Below are 17,931 nucleotides of genomic sequence, written 5' to 3' on the forward strand. Positions count from 1 at the left end.
TCACAGGGAACAATTTCTGCCTTAGATCTCACCTAAATCTATCACTCTCTCAGTTTAAACCTGTTTCCCCTCATCCTATCCCTCCCCCCCCGCCCCCCCCGATCAAGAGTCCCTCCCCCCTTTCCTGTAGCCCCTTTAAGTACTGGAAAATTTATTTTCCGTTTCAGCGTCGCATATCTATGTTGGAAGATATCCTTTTTAATTGAGGAGGATTGGCAGCATTTAGATTTGTTTCATGTTCTCATGCAGTTGGTAGTCTTGTTCCCCTCTATCTTTACTCTCACATCTGTGGGGGTCTCGAGCCTGAAGTCAAGCCCAAACTCCTTGTCCATGCCGCGGGCACGACGTCAGTCTGGGTGTCGGGCCCTGAGTGCTCAGCCGCTGAGCCAAGCAGAGGTGCCCAGGGACGTGGCTGTCGCTGGCTCAGACTGAAGCCGTGCTCTGTCACCGAACCTCCCCGAGCGATGTGATCTGCAGCAGTCAAGTCCAGCTGAGCACAACCCAAAAGTGCTACAGATGGCACCTCAGTTTTCCTTGGATGCTTCCATGACCTCTCCTTATTACCGAGGTTTACACTCCTGCTTCAAACCTTTTATGGGTGTGGGAGCAATCTTCTTATTTTCTTTCAGTCATATCTATTTTATTTACTCTTCAGTAGTATGTGTGAACTGTCCATGAAATAACTAAATTAGCAGGCCAGTGCAGAAGTACACGAGATCCTTGGAATAATTTCAATTACTATTTAAGAGTAGTAAAGATGCTTAATAAGATACATAGCTGTGAACATTTGGAGATGTGCTTTCACGTCCTACTTCTGATATGACATGCTATTTTCTTCGTGTGTGTGTGTGTGTGTTAAGAAAGTAGAAGTTAGGAAATGGCATCACGCTTTCTCTCATAACAAGAAAAATTGAAAGGAAAAGAGGATTGGGTTGGGGAAAAAGAGAAGGAGAGGAAAGAGAAATACTTCATTTTCTCATGCTAGGTGGTTTCAAGTCAAGTTGTTTTCACATATTGGTTATACAATCCTCTATAAAAAAATCACATGCAGTGTAACATCTGTCTGGTTTCTACCTGAATTTTAAGTTACACTAATTTCTACCTCAGCAGCCAGTATTGTTGTTAAAAGACACACTCCGTTAACGCAGGTTTACCTATAAAGTAAAAAAAATAATCCTGATTGTAACTTGGAACAGAGGGTGTTAGTATTGTCTTTGTCAAAAGCAGCATTAAAATCGAGAAGGGGACCGTACCTTTTGGACCTTTATTATAAAAGGAGTAGTAACGTCCTTACGTTGTCTTGTTACTCACTAGAAAGCTCAGCCATCAAGAGAATCTGAGCCTGTTTATTTCACAGCCACTTTAATTTTACCTTTTTTTTTCCTCTCTGTCTGAACGTTTAAAAAGACCTTTTCTTTCCAAGTCTATTTAAGCAATGCAAGACCTAAATCAATCCTAAGTGGCAACCACTTCTCACAGTGTTGTGTGTGGCTGTGTGTTAATTAGCTGAAATAGATTATCCCCTGGTGTGTGGCATAGTGTTTGTGGTAACTTTTAGTGTGCATAGTTTGCAGTGAATTTCATGTTTATTTTCATGTACTGAGGCAAATTCTCAGTATGTCTTCAAATTATCTCCTTGGGGGTGTTTTTTCCTGAGCTAATCCTGACAGACTCTCCCTGCCAGATATGCCCATCATCAAGAACAGGAGAACACTACACATGCAGGAACCTCTGTGCTTGGGGCTGTATGCAAATTTAATGCCCAGCTCATTTCTGTTTCTCTTACATGGATGACAGACATTTTAACAATAACTTTCACATTTCCCTATGGAAATCCCATTGTATTACTGTATGTATATGAGCGCATACATGCATTTACTTTGTGTACGTGCTTGAATATGATATCGGGAACACCTATACTTGTAAATTTGTTTTATGCCCTTTTTGTGTATTTACATATAGATAAAATGTATGTGAGAAAGCTTGTGTCAAGAATGCAGTCATCAAACAGCTCTTTATCAGAGATGTAGCTAGATCCCGGGGAGACTTATCAGATACTAAAAAATAGATAGGGTGGAAAATGTGATAAACAAGAAATTGACACTGAAAATAATTCTACAGCATTTGGTGGTTTCATGCCTTCATATGGTAGCGAGAAGCAAGAGCATAGGAAATAAGCTTTTGTTTTCTGATGTTTGAAGCAGGCACAGTCAGAGCAAATGATATTCCAGCAATTGCAAATAGAGCTTTCTCCAGATATGTCACAATCTTCGTGACTGAAATGAATTCTCCCTGGTGCTAGAGGTTTTGGAAGAGCTGGGAGAAGCTGAAGGACTACTAACTTATTTTTTTTCTGCTCTTTAAAGGCAGTAGCTGCAATGTGAGCACTTGGACACCAACATTTGTGTACAGGCGCTGCAGTAAAAAGTGACTTGACTGTCAGGGGTGCAGCACAGCGCACCCACGGTCCCTCCCCTCCTCCTCTGTGTGTGATTTTCTGTGCACATTTTTCTGTGCCTCTTGCTGAAAGGAATTGCAAGAGGAAGGGATTGCATCCTTGTCCCAGACTGGAGGTGGGACACGTACCTGTTCCTCGATCTCTGTGAAACCAACGTTCAGTTGTGCTGGTTTCTGTGTTTAAATTTAGGTAGTGCAAAAGTCGCTCTTCAGAAGAACTTTGAAACAGAGATTCCAGAAATATGGAGAGAGGTTTTACAGAGATTTCAAGAGAGGGAATTCGTACAGGCAGTAAATACTACTTTTTATGAGAATCTTTGAATTCCTGGTCTGCCTGTATGCCAAAGTTGAGTTTTAATAACCCTTTTCTTCTTCTTCTCAATTAGTTCTCATGCACGTTGCATTTTGGGGCTTAAAAAGCCATCATTATTCCATACTATCTTTCACTCTAGTGTACCATTAGAAAACTTGTTCTGCCTTTTTTTTTTCTGCTTGAGGTGGGAATGACAATTTCATGGTGGTAGTGTTCAGAAGAAAAACAACAAAAAACACCCACCTACTAAAGTATTTGAAGATTGCCATCACAGCTCAAGAAGTTCTGTAAAATAATAGTAATATATTCAAGTATAAAAATACACTGTAGAAGTAATTCAACCAATTGTCTTTATTCTTGGAAACGAAATTGTTATTCTTATGGAGAGATATAGCTAAACCTATGTGTAGATGTGGTTGCAAAATATATAGAGATATATATAAAAAAATCTGGTTTTCTCTACCTTCTGACACTACCTGCTCTGAAGTTATATTAAGGAAAATTAAAGTATCTCATAATTGAGGTTCATTCAGCGTAAGATGTTATACCTCATCAATTTTAATGTTATTTCACAAATAATGAATACTGTGTAGTAGTACTGAATAGTATGTAATAAAGTGACAGGAATGAAAGAAGTGATATAATTATCTGGTGGGGTTTTGACACTGCCTTTATTTTTGTAACTGCATGGGTTGATTAGTTTTAAAACATAAGGAGTACATACAACTTTCCAAAACGTCTGTTGCTTCAGCATGTTTTTACACTTATTGGTGTTACTTCTCATTTTTACTTCATTATTATGCCCTCCTTTGTTTCAAATTGTGTTTCATCTGTTGCTTTCTTTATCTTTTATTGTGCTATATAATAACTTGCTACACCACTAGTTCTCAGACTGTGATTTGTAGTCGCCTTCCATAGCAAGTGCTTCCCAGTTATAAATCCATATTAAGCAGCATGTGTTTAAAAGTTTGATGGTAAGGATGTCTGGAAGAAAATGTGATAACTTAAAATGGCCTATCATTTCAAAAGCTTGAGAAGCAGTGCTCTAGGCAGTACAGACTCACGGAGGTATAGCCATGTCTTGAGTGATTGGAAGGCAAGGTGAATAACTCACAGCATGCTGTCTCATCCTTACATAGCCTGCTTCACAGCTGGGACGTGTCTTTGTCCCTCTAACGCAGAAATAAAAGAAGTTATGCAGATTTCTTGGGGTGTGGGGGGAGGCCTTGGAGAACATGGCGGTGACTCCTATGGCGCTTTCTTGCGGCTGCTGCAGGTTAAGGGTTTTACACTCTGTTGTTACAGGCCACAGTGGGATTGTGTCGTGGGACTTCACCACGTTATTTAATTTTTTTCCACCTATGTAGCGGTCAGCACGCATCATGGCAATTTGTCTCCTCGAAGCTGTGCTGCTCGTTAACGTGCATGGAGAAGCACTGGTGGAAGATTTCAGGTAGAAAAGCTATACAAGCCAGCTTGGAAGGATGGGAAGAATTCTGTGACGCTTTCACAAGATTTGTGTTTTATTAAAGAAAATGCTTTCTACATTGTTTCTGTACCTTACTGACAACTCTTTAGTGTTAAATTATTCACATTCCCTCAATATAGAAAACTTCATTGCAGTGGGCCTGGATATATAATGTATTGGATGATATATATATAAATATTTAAAGAATTATGTTAAAAGTGTTCTGGACAGTAATTGAATAGAGTTTTAAGAAACTCATGTAGTTTACAGACAATTTTACACATGCGATGCAGGATGGAAGGGCATCCAGCCAGATTTTCACTGAGGTTTGTTGCCTGTAGCACGATACAAAGCCTGTAATATTCAGAGAACATGGTAAAATACCGATTGTTTGTCACTGAATTCAGAATTTTATCTGTCTTTACCCATGTCTGTAAAGTCTTCTTGATGTTTTCTACAGGGTTCCATAATTAACTACTGACTAGTTAACTGTAGATGCAGCATCAAAACAAAAATCACATGACTTTTTACTGCTGTCTTATGCACTCTGAAGCCCTGTAGGAAAAGCAAAGATACTCTAATAAAGCAAAAGGAATAAGACCAAAAGAAAATTTTCCAGCCCTGTCTGTAAAATTTGAGTTGTTTTCTTTTCAGTAAACGTTACGTATCACATTTTCACCCAGGTGGAACAAGTACAAAGTAGTAGACAGCTTTTCTACTTCATCTCATTTCTTAACTGTGCAAAGATGTAAATTATCAAACGAGGTGCTGAGCAGTAAAACCTCATCCCAACAATGATATTACTAAGTGATGTGTGTGGCCCAAAGGACCTATGTAAAAGGTGTAAAAATGGAATTTAAAAATGTGTGGAGGAAGGATTACGGTGCTATGTAAATATATCGTTGTATCTCTGTGTGCATACATATAAAATTATGTACGCACATAGTGTATATTTATCTCTTTATTTGGAGGTCATTCATTTCTGTTTCTAGTTGGTGTGAGTTGTTTTTGGTGCCGTGACAGGTGTCTTCCAGCTGTGGTGATTTCCACCTCACCACTATTTCAAAAAAAAAAAGGAACTGTGGAATCAGACACCAGTATGTCTTTACTAGTTAAATTCCAGTAAGGTTTTTCAAAGACCCAAGAAGTTTCATGCTTTTAAGATGTGAAGAGAGACTCTGCGAAGGGACTCTTGATAGTTTGTTCTATTTTGGACGAACTGTGCAGCTGTGAAACCCTTAATGAGGAAGACAGGTTTTGTGATTATCTCAGATCTCCGTAGAGACTTCTTCCAATAACTCAGATCCTGTTCTGGTTATACACGCAAATTCCTTCTTTCTGTCTGATATTTATTATAGGTTATTTCAGCAGTGCTGCCTGCGGTTAAGATCTGTCTGTAATCTCCTCAGTTGCCTTTGACTTTGTCAGTCTTGGAATTCTGGGGTTGAAAGTTTTCATTGAGCCAGCGTCTTAATGTAGCTTATTTGTTTCTGACGTACAAAAGTTTTACGCTCATGTTAAAATATTTGCAACCATTTTGAGGCTGTATTCCTATATTTTTAAACTTACCAGGACTTCCTCAAAAGGGGTCCGTTTCTGATGTCAGTGTTTTGCCCATTGTTTTCCACCTGCAGACTGACACGTGTTGGCCAGGTCTTGAAAACTGTGTGTTGTGAGAGGCATGTTGAACATGTCCATCCTCTCGTGTACACGCCTTCCCCCTGCTACCAGCCACCACACTCCATCCTGAAGCATCGAGAGCTGCAAATTGTCCCCCAGAGCAAGGGCTGGGGAAGGCCACATGCAGGAATCGAGAACTAGAAAATCCCCTGTTTTCTTTCTCCTCTCCAGGCAAGGAATAGGGATCCTGATTTGAAATTAGGGCTTTTTGTGGCGTAAAGGAGGGAGGGAACAGAAAGACAAGGAGGGATGGGAAAGGGGACAAGGTAGGGTTCTGCTGAGCGTTGTTACAATCTGGGAAGAGAGGCAAGAACAGGAGGAGAAAGAGAGGAGAGTGCAATTGGTGAGGTGAGACCCATCAGCGAGGGGCGCGCCAGTTCCCTTCCTCCAGGAGTTAAAGACAGAATAGGTAGAAGAAAGGAAAATATGTCAGTCACGGCTGGTCAGAGGTCTGGTGAGGGTGAGCAGTGGAACATACCTGCTGGAATACAAGTGATAGGCCAAGAGGGAATGGCCTCAAGCTGCGCCAGGGCAGGGTCAGACTGGCTCTTAGGAAGGATTTCTTTGCAGAAGGGGCTGTTGGGCGTTGGAATGGGCTGCCCAGGGCAGGGGGGGAGTCCCCATCCCTGGAGGGGTTGAAGAGTCGGGTTGACCCAGCGCTGAGGGATCTGGTGGAGTTGGGAACGGTCAGGGGGAGGTTCATGGTTGGACTGGAGGAGCTTCAAAGGCTTTTCCAACAGAGATGATTCTATGAATACACTTCCCTAGAGAACAGGTACTTGAATTTGTGAGTTGTGCAAATAGCTTTGATGAGCATCAGCAAAACATGTAGCTGGCCTTCAGGTGCTGCTGTGAAGACAGCGGCCAAGCGCTGGAGTTATGCAGAGCACTGCCTCGAGTGGTAAACGCTGAGCTGCAGCTCTGACGAGCCCAGGGCTGCCCACAAACCTTCTGTGTGATGGGTCAATTCCACAGGACCTTACAGGATTTTTAAAATCCCAACTGAAACTACCCCTGCCTTCCTCATCCCGATGTCAGCAAAAGCTTAGGTCAAGCACTGGGGCGTTAGGGAAGGAGGAGTGATGCTGGGAGGAAGGTCTGCTCAAACCTCAAGTCTGGTCTCCTGCATATTAAAAATATAAGGTCAGTAATTATACCATACATACTTCAGCTGCTTCAACCATGAAAATCACAAGATCTAGTCTCCATCTTGGGTTTTCAAGGTCATTATTATTTTGGCTTGCTAACAACACAGAAGTGAGTAGGGACGTGAGGTTTTTCACAAGTGTGTAAATCAACTAAGCATTAGTGATTTTGTGTTTGGGAAAGAAAGCGTGCTCCTTTCGCTCTAAGGTCAACTCCTTGTTGTGTTTGGAAGAGCCTTTATAATTAATAAATGCATTAGAACTTCTGTAAAATCGCAGAAGGTCCTTCAGAATGGGAGGTTGTAGGCAACTTAATGGAGAGCTTCTGTAATACCATATTCATCTGTTTTTGTTTGACTGAAAGATTCTGAGACTTGAATAGGCTGCTAAGGTACAGAAACCATGTGTTTATAATTCCAAGTCTGGAGTTCTGCTCACTTAAATTTGTGAAATGTCTAATTCCAGTTGGGTCCTTTCAAGGAGAATACTTCTCTCCCTGGTATGTGTAGCACATTTAAACACACACACACACCAAAAAAAAAAAAAAAAATCTGTCCTTGCTTTGACACCACTGCTCTCGTTGCTACCTTATTTTGCAAAAAAAAGTCGAGAATGTAGCAATGGCTATTAAGAATGATGATACACTGTTCTGTAGATAGCAATAAAATACTCTGCATTCCCCTATTCACCTTTTAAGGATGTGCTTTGAAATGAGCATCTATAAAATGTACTGTTCTTCGCTGGTTAGTAAACGTTATTGATGATGCCGCTGGCTCAATAAATGGTTTTTTAGAGCTGTGGAACATTTCTATGTTAAAGTGCGGCTAAACATGTTGGACTGGCAGACGTCTAAATAAATGAAGTGTAATGTTGCTGAAACAATGAACTACTGAAAGGTGAGGTAGATTCTATGAAACATCATATATTTAGAGTGCACAACCGCACTAACTGCAAGCTACTACAGCAAGGAGAGAGATGACTGTAGAAAGGGAGACAGACTGGGTTGCAGCATTTGTTGGCTGGAAAAAAGTAACTATAAAAACAATAGGGAAGTTGCCAGGGCACACCTCTCTGTGCTAAATATGATTTAATGTAGTTTGTGGAAATACAAATATAATTAAATTTATTACAGAGAAACAATTGGAAGGGCATGTTTGTTTTTAATAGCATGAAAATATACTTTTCCCTGCAGAAGCATTACCTCAACAAAAGCAGCAGGAAACAGTTTTCCACTTAGGATCATAAGAAAGAAAATCTTGTTTTGTTGAATTTGTTTGTCTTGACAAATTACATTAGAGATTATAGATTAAAAAAATTATTTCTCAATATATCTGGCAACAATGAACCTTAAAAATCAGATTTAAAATCTCAAAAAATTTTGTAGGCTGTTTATTTGCGTGGTATGCTTTTTCTTTGTTTTGGGTGGGTTGTGCCCTGTCTAGCTTACTGGTGTCCACAGAGCTTCCCGTTACTGCCATGAAATTCTGAATGCTGCCCACCTTTACCTCTCTTTCAGCCTTCACCTCACTTCTGGTTTTCCAGCGCCTTACATGACCGGTTACTTAACGTCTAGGTGGAATGTAAGGGTTTTTTTCTGTAGTTTCTTATCAAAAAGAATTCAGTTTTGTTTTGCAAGTCTACCTTTGACATTCTTTTTCTTCATGCAGTACCTCTGATTTCTCCAAGATGCCAGTTTTGTGCTTGCCCTCGTTAAACGGGGCAGTTTTTGCAAGACTGAAAGTGCATCAACCACCGTTAGGTGTGACTAGCATACTTCTTAACCAGGTATCTGACTCCAGTTCTTGTACAACTCCCGATGGTTCAGGGTGATGTTCTTGCAGGAAGCACTGTGTGATTCTCATGCCACTCCTAAAATGCACCTGAATGGAGCTTTGCAGACCAGAGAAGTTTAGCAAAGCACGAAGAAGTAAACTCAGCCAAAGACTGAGTGGTAGTAACTATCTTAGTTTGTTTTAAATTATTTTTATTTATTCATTCCGAACTGATTCTACCGAATTGTAAAGGGATTGTTAATAGACATCTTTCCACTCCTTTGTGCTGCATTTTACAATAAAAAGAGTCAAACTGAAAATGTACATGATACCTTACATTTCATGAACTGTATTCTAACTACTGTCGTATTTATCTCATTGAAATATTTTGAGTTCATGCAGTTTATGCTAATAGCAGAAGTCGTTGATTTATTTATAGTGCAATTTTTTAACTTTTACCTAGAAGGATGTGAACATGCTTTAGCTTTCTGGGGATCTACTCTAGTTGACTAGAGAAAACTGCCAGCTAGAAGTGAACATGGAGAGTTTTATTTTGCATTTTGTTTAAGGAAAGCATTGCAGAATATAATTATAGCTATCCTACCAGGGAACTAAAAATACATGGCTGTCTCAGTGGCCTCCGCGCAGGGACGGTCGTATAACTACAGAATTCGGGTTGTTCAAACACCTGGAGCTGCCTTGCTCTCCTGCCTAAACTAGTATTCTCTGCTGACTTCTCATTTCTACAACCTACAGTCTTACTCTGCACAAGAAAGTTTAGAGGCTTGGTAAATGCTGAAGAAAAATAGATACCTAGCATGCTACATGTAGATATCTCTGGCATCTAAATAACTTTAAACAGATCATTTGGGGTGGAAGGGGGGAATACTACATGATGCCCGTAGGGAAAGAATAAAGAACTGTAAAGAAACAAGAAGTAGGTCATATCAGCTCTGGATTAATATTAGAGTTGCAGATGGAAACAGACACACATTGCTAGAGATGCTACACATAACTCTGTAAGTTTTCAGAACTGAAGTTTGGGTCGAGATCAGTGAAAGAGAAGATTAGAAAATTACAAGGCAGACTGGAAGATGAAGCTACAAAGTGGTAGGGTAGCTGAAATGTATTATTACTCATTAAAATTTATTTACAAATAAGTATATTTAAAGGTAGAAAAACATTTTCTTACATCATGTGAACAACTTGCAGGTTAGGCCATATGTACTTAAGGAAATCTGGTCAGTGAAAGACAAGTCCTAGGCTTTTATTTATGTGTTGTTTTACAGTTATACCCAACCTGTACTCCAGACATCATAGAACAGCAAAATTAAACACATCAGTCACACGTATGAAAATCAGCCTGGAGAGCTCACTCAGGTTGACTGATGGTCTTGAAAAGTGAAAGTAAGGCAACATTAGACCAAGTTAGTTGATATCAAGTGATAGCTGATGGTAAGTGGCACCTTCTAAAATCACTCCTAATATGTAAAGAAGATTTTAAAGAAAACACTAGGGAAATGTAAATATCTGCATGTGTTAGTGTTCTAATGAATTCCTGTTCTCATCATTTTGAAAAGCAGTGGCCCTGCCTCTTGGTGATTCTTCTGTCATCCTATTCCTTGGTGCCTCTATCTCTTCTTCCAAAAAAACCCCAAAAGCAACCTAAAGCATATCAGAATATTTTTAAGAACAGACTGAAAACAGAAGCAGCAGAAAGATTGCTCGATTCAACCTTAATTTCAGCTCTGAGTGAAGGGACAGGCTCAGCAGGGATTTCTGTGTGTGCACTGTTGACAGCTCCTGGACATCAGAGAAACCAAAGTGTTGATGCAACTATCTCCGAATAGTTGTGGAAACAAAATCATAGGATTTAGCCCTGAGTAAAAGTTTAAGCCAGAGTACAACCAATATGATAAGGGCTGTACAGTTCCAGTCTGTGAAATGAATGAGCCTTCCAAACAGCTTGTGGAAGTGTCTCTGCTCCTCCGTGAAAGACAATATTTCTGTTTGTTCCAGACATGTGGGTGGTTATCAAACCAAAAATCAGCATTCTTTGCATTTTATCGCTGGAAATCACAGACTGCCCATATACCTTTAACCACATGGTTTTAGTCTTCATTCATACAGTTTAAATTTTATTGCTGTCCCTTCTACTTCCGACAGACAGTTGGCAAAGTGTAGGTTTTCCTACAACCAAAGGACTGAAATTTTTCAATGGCTAGACTTCCTAATATCCTAACGGTCCATTTATTTTGGTGGTGGTTATTTGTGAATTAATAGTGAGGAGGGCTTGTTTAGTTTTCCTGTAGTACCACTAAGGATGAGCACAGTTGAAACATTTGTGAGGTTTATGTAGTTCACATTCAGCTTTCTAGCGTAAGTGACTTATTTTTCTTGGGAAATGTCTGCAAGTCTTTTATTTTCTGGTATTTGGGTAATGGTGACTATTTCTACCCCGTTAAAACCTTTATACTGTTTTCTTAAAATGCTGAATGATTTCGTTCGTCTGTAGAAATGGGCAGAGGATAAGGGAGCAAGTTAAGAAAAAGTTAATCTGATGCAGTATGGGATGTAAATGAAAACACAGCATTTGGAACAACTTCCATGCAGATGTCGGGGGAGTCTGTCTGTTTTTTGGACTGCAGTGGACGTACAGTGAAGCTGTTCTCAGGAAGCTGAAGAAGATGCCCAATATTTTTTCCCTATACCCAGCTTAATAACTTTTGACGGACAATTTAATTTTACAATCTTCAGGAATTTGTGAGGAACAGGAGGCAGGTTCAAAGCCCATCAGCTCCTGCTCAGTATCTCAAGCTGTAAGAAAGGAAGGGGGCAATCCATTACACATAAATAGCTGTAGTTATCCAGCATGATCCATGTTGTGATTTTACACTTCTCACAAAGTCAACACTTTAGATTTTTCTTCTGAAGTGACACATACATTTACACTTTCAACAGTCCCACCCTCATAGCAGTGCAATTGTAACAGGAAAAATCTGCCAGATTCCAAATTTTTGTGTAAAAGGAACATAAACATAGATTTGTGACATAGATCTGTGTGTGCAAAGAAAAAAATAATTACGTGAAATGTACTTCTTAGAAATATCTTTCCGCAGTATGACACTTCCAATAGAAATGACAAATGCAGTTCTGTAAGAGTTAGCCAATTTTTAAGAAATTTTAAAATTGGGAAGGATGGGATTGATTTCCAGGATGGGCAGAGGTATGTGCAAGGGGTAGAGGCCCAAGGTGCATCTTTTTAAAAAACCCAGGGTAAAGTTGGACCCTTTGAGTTGCAGAATGGCTTGAATCTTACAGCTGGTGACTACCCCTCTCAGCAGAACCGTGCTAAAAAGAATAAGTCAGCCTAAGAGTTATGTATTAAACCAAAGGAAAATCAAGCTGGAGACAGGCATTAAAAGCACTTTTTTACTTGGAAAATAATTAATGTGTAGAACAGTCTTCTAGGTAATGTCGCTGAAACAGAGACATGGGTCATTCAGTGAACAGTTGGGTATTGTTCAGAAAATGTGGTATTAAAACGGGACGAAGGTTCGATGAACCTAATAGCCCCGTTCTCAGACATGCCTTTGATCTAATGTATCCCAGTTGGGTGTTTGTTACTTGATGCCAGGTGCTACTGTTCTTAGGAAAATACAATTAATTTCTCTTAGTTTGTCTGCATTTTAGCAGTCTGAGAGAACAAATCCATCATGAAGTGCCCTGAGAATGGCAAGAGGCCACCGTGTGTATGGGGATGGCCTCAATGAACCATATTTTGCCTAATTTTAGCCTGGATACTAACTACACAGCTGTAGTAATGCAGCTCAGAAACTCTGAAGGGAAAAAAATTACCCAAGAGATTCTACATTCTGTAAATATTTGGGGGGGTGGGGTGTCATTTTTATTTCCACCTAACTTTTGCTACATGAAACTGGTGACAGCGATTGAATTTTATCCCCGTGATTCATGTGCTGTTTAAAATGGCACCACATTCATGCTCTGAGGTTCATGTTCTTGGCATTGTTGACATTCTCGAAGCAAACTCATAACACTCCTGGAAAATTATGTAAAGCATCAGTTAAAAGTTGCAAGGAAAAATGTAAACAAAAATTAAATGAAAATTTTCAAGCTTCTAACTAGAACGTTTTATTGGTGCTGACGATCTTGTGAAGACTCAGGTAGCTCACATTATGATGTGATTGGACAGCGGTACCATGGTGAAGGCAGTTCAGATGAAATAACTAGATGTAGATGTGCTTCAAAAACAAGCTGGGTGGGTTGAAGCACATCAAGTGAGTCACATCTAATTGTCTGACTTGTTTCTTTAATAACTAGTGGTACAGCATGCTCAGACGAAAGAAGTGAGATGAAATAGAACCGTGGGTTTGTTGTACAGATTATCAACATGGAAAATCCATAAGCAGAAATGTCCTACCTAGTAAGAAATTGATTTTTTTTTTTTCTGAGAGTTCTTCTAGATATGGGACCCACGTGCTCTAACAAGAACTACCATAGGCCTTTCAATACACCAAAACCCTCATCAAGACTGTGTTTAAACTAATACTTCATCCAGTCTGTTTATATCTTATTATTTATCATGGAAGTATCTCAATTTTCTTTTTCTATGTGAAATAAACAGAATGAGAGTAGAAACCTAAATTGCAGTGAACTGGATTGTTCTAATTCCAGCAAAGAGAGAGAAGATGCAGGAAATCCTGTAAGTTTGTTTCTGAGTTACAGGGAAAGTTCTTAGAGGATCAAAAATACTAATTATTCAGCATTTCTCAGACTACCACGACCTCACGCATTTAAAAAAGAGAACCAGCACTAACCCAAGGTTGCACTGGAAGCCTGTCAGAATAACGCAGGCAGGAATGACATGATTTTTTTTTTTTTTTTAATACATTCTGTGCTTTTGCTATTTTCAAGTTGACTTTTGCCTATTTAAAGAAACGGAGTAACAGATAATGTGTTTTAGACTCAAGTCTTTCAGACTGCACCTTCTCCTGGCACTCAGGTAATTGGAACTGAAATTGCAAAAGTGCTGGAATATAACTGTTGGAGGATGCTTTAGAATACGTTCAAAAGACACATTTCTTCCAGACTTACCTGAACACGGGCACTGGATTTGAAACGGATTCCCTAAAGTGTTTACATTAATGCTAGTGTGCTTGAGATCTGATGCAGCTAAAAGAAATACTTCCTCTTTAATTTTTTTAATAGAAGTGTCACAGAAGATGAGAGGAGCCATGATTGCCAGAGGTAAATGACTAATTTTGTGGTGGGAGAAGGTACAACAAAAAGTATTTTCAAGTGTTTTGTAGTGTAAACACCATGCAGGACTTCACTGGAGCCTTAAAAACTGCAGTACTTAGGAGACAGTCAGTACGACACAGGTATGTGGGTTATCTTTCATTCTTTCTATTCTTTGGAGAATATATCCAAGGGACAAAATCTCGGGAAATACAATTGTCCTTTTAAGCTTGAAGGGTAAACGGGTGATTTTGTGATTAGAGCGCCATGTTTGGAGCTGCAACACCAGCTCTGATTGTGCCAAAACGCCAACCTTTGCCTTTCCAGGGCAGTCAGGAGCTGGGTAACGCACATAACACAAGGATATGGGTAATATGTAAAGGAATCTGTACAGTTCTCCTTTGAAAATGATCAGAGAAAGCCACAGCTCATGGCTCTGGGTGTCCCAAAGGCCGCGCTGGAGGGTGTGGGTCAGCGTCTCCTGCGCGGGGTGCGCCTTCTCGTACGTGGTCTTCACTGCTGGCAGTCCAAATGGAAGCGAGAGGAAAAATAAAAAGAGCTGGGAAACGCAGGGGTTAATGCTGTGGAGTCTGTGGGTGCAACCAGGGTTCTGTTAAAAATTAAATGAAATTGGGTGGAGGTAGATAAAAGGAAATCTGAAATAATTGTTCTGTAGAATATGGCCTTTCCACATAGGCAGAAATCTTTCTCTTCACTTCTGTCTGAAGAGAGAGTCAAATAGAGAATCTCATCTCTTAATTAGAAAGAAAAATACTCATCAAACACATCTCATCACTGGAAAGCTAATGATCCACAGCTGCTAGTCTGAAAGGGCAGGCTTTTTTTCTGAACAGTAGGAAGTGTTAATCATTTTGGATGAGATTTCTTTTTAAAATATACTGTAGTTTGCAAAAGAATAGGATATTCAATATTCTAACTTAAATTATTTTTTGAAGTGTTGTACACCAGGGATAGTGCCGTGTGTCTCCCTGAATGATCATTTAATGCATGTGTCTCTCACTAAGAGTATCAACTGATGTGATGTTGTAAATGGCCAGTTCATGCCTGTGACTCTGAAAATCTTGATCTCATGGGGGAGAAGAAGAAAAGTCCTCCCTTATATTCTTCTGTGTAGGAAATGGCAGCTATATTAAACTGTAACCTTTGAGACTCCCACTCCTCCCTTAAAATAGTTGGCTTGTTTCAGTAGTGATGAGAATCCTTTTTTTAGACAGCGTTAGAGCCATTATTTCCTTGGAAGAGATCGTACCAGATACAGTCCATGTTCAACTGGATGCTTTATAGGCATGGGCAAGTCCCAGAACTGCCCTTTTATACTTGTTCCTTAGCTTTTCTGGATTTTTTTTTCCCCCTAAACGTGTTTAATAGATGGATATGTAGGTTTTCCTCCCCTTCATGCATGAAGTGAAGTGAAGGTTTCTACATACCACGTTCCTCCTTCGCTCTCCCCGCAGCTATCCAGCCCTTTATCCCTAAGAACTGAGTCCCTGGATTTTCTTGCTGTTCTGCCCCAGATTTTGGGTTTGCTCATGTTTACTTAAAAATTTTGTCTGACAGTGGGAACCTGCTTGTTTTCTCCCATGTGCGTTTCACAAGTGCATTTCTCTTCTGGGGGTGCCGTTCCACTTGCAGTGCGGTCGCTGTGCTGCTCTCACACAGCACACACCTCCTTTGTGTTGCAAATACAGAGTCCGTGTTTTCCTAGTGCCTGGCTGAGACAGGTGCCTGAAAGGAGGAACTGGTTAAAATTCAGCCAGACTAGATGGAAATTAAGGTGGCAGGTCAGCAAAATCACCTACAGGAGACGGCGGGTGTAATATCCACATTTGTGAAAGGTATGTCCATACAAGTCATAAAGAGGTGGTATCTTAATTATAATATTTTACTGGCCTACGGAGTACAGTGCTGTAAGGAATTAACACTCCTAAGGATCATTTGCCACTTAAAAACTTCAAGTAAGGAGTGTTTGGATGAGAACTCACTGATGTTTTAGAGTACAGGGTACATGATGACCGTGTTCCTCAGTCTCCACTCAGGTCTCTATCTCCTGAGACTGTCTAGGTTGCTGGCTTCTTTTCTCTGGAGCCAGGGGTTGTTTGGATATTACTTGATTTTCTTTCCATCTTTCCATCAAAGTTTAGATGCAACCATAAGAAAGACTGTATGCATTTCCATTTCTCAGCAAGTAATCTCTAGTATTCACTTTTCTGATACTTGGGTGCTGTTTGCTGACTTCCAGAGCTCCCTTCAGCCTGTATCCATTGACTCAGGGCATTTCTAGGGTTAGAGGGTGCAAAGATTATTTGCTTTTCTTTTGAGATGTGAATTCTGTTGTAAGTTGGCTGTATCAAGTTTACCGCATCAAATCCCCATAGATCTTGCTCTTGGAAGGGTAGTTAGCAAGCTCACAGAAAAACTCTCAAATTCCACGAGCTGTTGTTTGCTTCTTATTCATTACCATTTCTAACAGATTTCCTTTTAAACTAAACAACCTAAAAAAGGCAGTTTTCTTTCAAATGAAATACTAACTGTTAGAAGTGCCAATATCCTCTTATGGATGTCACACACACTGCTTTTTCAGTTCTTTCAGTATTTATCATGTTTGTTTTGCAGTCTCGCAGGACTTCCATATACATAGCATTCAGTGGTAGAAAGTAGCAGGGTGAGGTAAGTTAGCTGATCTTGAGAGGGGAGATCACTTAAAATACAGATTTCTTTCTTTTATGCGGGAGCTTGTATTTGATAAGACCATTTTGTTCTAACTCTAAAGAAAAACCCAGCAGAAGACTGTTAAAATCCCCATTTTACTCTTACTTGGCTTTATATAGATCTTGGTGACTGATTTGGGAAAATAAGCTCCTTTTTAGTTTACCTGGGAACTGGCATTGCTTTAGGTTTTCTAGTTCTGTGCTACAACACCTTCATTCATTTTAGTAGGTATTAAAATTACAAGTATTCAGAATCTTAACTATTTGGATGAAAAAGGCTTAGAGAGATTTCTGGGTGTATATCCAGCTGTGGTACATAGTGTGATTTCCTATAATACTTTCACGTTTGGTTTTTGTTGTATTAGAAGAAAACAAACCCAAGTTATGGCTAGAGCTGGCTAAAATAAAGGAGGTTTTGTTCACAGGGAAAACTGGATGTAAAAATGGTTTTAGTTTGACCCCATCTAGGTCCAAATATTTTTAGTTCCTTCCTGCAAACCAATAATTTCGTACCAGCACCAGCAGGGAATGGTGTCTAGCTGGACGTGTCTCTGCCAGACAGCTACAGGCTCTGACAAATGCTCGGGAGTTCCAGGCTTCAAAAAAGTCAGTTCTGCCCCATTTGCTGGGTCTGACCAAGCTGAGGGTACAGTCCAGCAGACGGACCGGGGCGCACGTCGCCGGGAGACGTAACCAGACACGCTTCTGCCAGCCCCCCGCCGTGGAGCACTCGAGGTGTTCTGAGGAAACACCTCAACAAAACAGTTCTCAAAGGGGTGGGCTTAGGTGGCTTCTCAGCATTCCTTTTAATCCCATTTTCTACGGTTCCATGGTCGGTACTGTTCTATCATGCTTTCACTAAAATAGTTGTATGGTTTTGCCCTTTAGTGTGATTTTCTGCTAGTTTTCTGTGCAAAAGATTTTTTCAGTTTAGTTGCGAAGTTTACTGCTTCTGCTTGTTTGTGTGACATTACTGACCAAGTTGTTTCTTCTAAACAGCAAATTAATTTCTATGGAAATAACTAACCTTTTCTTTCTTATACTGTGGTCTTAATTTTACACCATTTTGTCCACATAAGCATTATTTTACAAGAGAACAATTCGTATT

The 17,931-nt window shown here is 39.9% G+C and overlaps 1 protein-coding gene across 8 annotated transcripts in view; it reads left to right on the plus strand.

The window, feature by feature from the left end:
* Positions 1-17,931, plus strand: part of MCTP1 (multiple C2 and transmembrane domain containing 1) — a 278,735-nt gene that overhangs the window by 206,145 nt on the left and 54,659 nt on the right. The gene's annotated exons all lie outside the window — the stretch shown is intronic.

Source organism: Strix aluco, chromosome Z, assembly GCF_031877795.1.
Source record: "Strix aluco isolate bStrAlu1 chromosome Z, bStrAlu1.hap1, whole genome shotgun sequence".
NCBI classification, from domain to species: domain Eukaryota; kingdom Metazoa; phylum Chordata; class Aves; order Strigiformes; family Strigidae; genus Strix; species Strix aluco.